The sequence below is a fragment of the Protobothrops mucrosquamatus genome, unplaced genomic scaffold (genome assembly GCF_001527695.2).
Source record: "Protobothrops mucrosquamatus isolate PMUCROS unplaced genomic scaffold, P.Mucros_1.0 scaffold2075, whole genome shotgun sequence".
NCBI classification, from domain to species: Eukaryota; Metazoa; Chordata; class Lepidosauria; order Squamata; family Viperidae; genus Protobothrops; species Protobothrops mucrosquamatus.
This window is the reverse complement of record NW_015388179.1, coordinates 187,625-189,811: the sequence shown is the minus strand read 5'-3', so window position 1 is coordinate 189,811 and position 2,187 is coordinate 187,625.

Genomic DNA, 2,187 nt, shown 5'->3' with positions numbered 1-2,187 from the left:
CAACTAGGTCTTCTGTGGAGGACATCTTATGAATGTATCCTCCATCTGTTGTCAAAATTCCATCCAGATCTGGAATGATTGGATAGCAAACCAAGCATGCCATAATCCATGGAGGAGTCAGCGCTGAAACTTCGAGATCCACATGGACTGAAACTTTCTGGACTTTAAGAAGGTGATGAAAAGCTGGCTTTTTCCAACAGGCCTTGAGGATGGATGTCTTTACAAATGTTCTTTCTTGGAATGTGGTATTGTTTATTGTCCCTGGCACAGAGTTGTGAATTGTTTGTGGCTTGTTTAATTTGTATGTATATTTTTAGCCTGATTTTACAGAATAGCTTATGTGAACTGCTCAGACCTGCTTACAACGGGAGCAGTGTAGAAGCCCAGTAAAATAAATAAACAGGGTAATAAATGTTGACAGAACCAATGTTGTTTGCCTATTTGGCCTTACTTCATTAGCTATCTGTAAGCCATGGTTTATGCTGTTTGTGTAAAAGGCAGGCCATTGTGATGTATTCAGCCATAGCTTAGGGTTATTTTTGAACCAGCCTTTGATTTAGGAGGGGCCCCTTATACACCATGGTTAAGCCAGCTTTAAATGCAGAATGGTGAGTTTAACAACTTCAGTTGGGGAGGGGAAATAATAGCTGTTATTATTATTGAGAATCTTTAATTATTAGAACCTCATTAACTGTTCTGGCTATTTGGAAGAGGGGCTGAAGCTTGAAACATCTTCCAACATTCACTTCTCTTCAGAAACAGGCCTCATCTGTTGCCGTGAAATAGCCTCCATTGAATTGCAAGGGTGGTCCATGGGAGCATAGAAGAAGACTGCTGGAACATGTGTCCTTTGGGGGGGGGGTTTTCCTGGGGCCGTTGTCAGAATGTGACCTCCTTGAGGGTTTGCCATTTATCAAAAGGAACCTCTGTCCCAACAATCCTTTGATAACTCTTTTGGATCCAGTGACGGTTGTGATCCTACAGAGCAGATGTAGGTGGTCTCAATGTTGTAGATCTGTTTTGGAACTTCATCCTGGTGTGCTTATCCTGATGGTGCTTCTTATCCCATCAGGGGCATGACAGATTGTGAGGAGCCTCAGAAAGGAAGAGGTGGAATGGTAGGCATAAACCACTTGAAGGACAGCAGAAGAATTGCTTAGCAGCTTGTCTTATAAATGGCATCTGAGTCCAGATTGCAAAAAAAAAAAAGAATTGGGAAGAAGCCCTTCAAAATAAGTCCACTTTAATGAACTTACTGGGGATTCTGTTTGATGTTTCTTACCCCTAATTGAACATTTGAAGTCTCTGTGGTTCTCATCATGCCCAGAAGGGTGAGACGTGACAAGAAGGATTTTATTGATTGATTGATTTGTAAAATATATTGGCTGCCCATCTTATCTCTCTCCTGTCAAGATCAAACCGCCTTATGCCAAACACCTTTTCAACTTGGAGAGGTCATGACAAAGAGGCCACGTAATAGTAATAATAATAATAATAATAATAATAATAATAATAATAATAATAATAATAATAATAATAATAAAGTTGGAAGGGACCTTGGAAGTTATCTAGTCCAATCCCCTGCTCAGGCAGGAAACCCTATACCATTTCAGACAAATGGCTGTCCAGTCTCTTCTTAAAAACTTCCAGTGTTGGAGCATTCACCGCTTCTGGAGGCAGGTTGTTCCACTGGTTAATTGTTCTCACTGTCAGGAAGTTTCTCCTTAGTTCTAGGTTGCTTCTCTCTTTGGTTAGTTTCCATTCGTTGCTTCTTGTCCTGCCTTCAGGCGCCTTGGAGAATAGCTTGACTCCCTCTTCTTTGGGGCAGCCCCTGAGATACTGGAACACTGCTATCATGTTCTCCATCATCCTTCTCTTCATTAAGCTAGACATACCCAATTCCAGCAGCCGTTCCTTATATGTTTTAGCCTCCAGTCCTCTAATCATCTTTGTTGCTCTTCTCTGTACTCTTTCTAGAGTCTCAGCATCTTTTTTACATCGTGGTGGGGCAAATAGAAATGAATTAAATAACAATAGCAGTAGCACTTAGACTGGTATACAGCTTCGTAGTGCTTTATTTATAGCACTCTCTAAGCAGTTTACAGAGTCGGCATATTGCCCCCAACAAACTGGGTCCTCACTTTATCGACTTCAGAAACTGTATTGTGAATTTTTAAAATTCTTAGC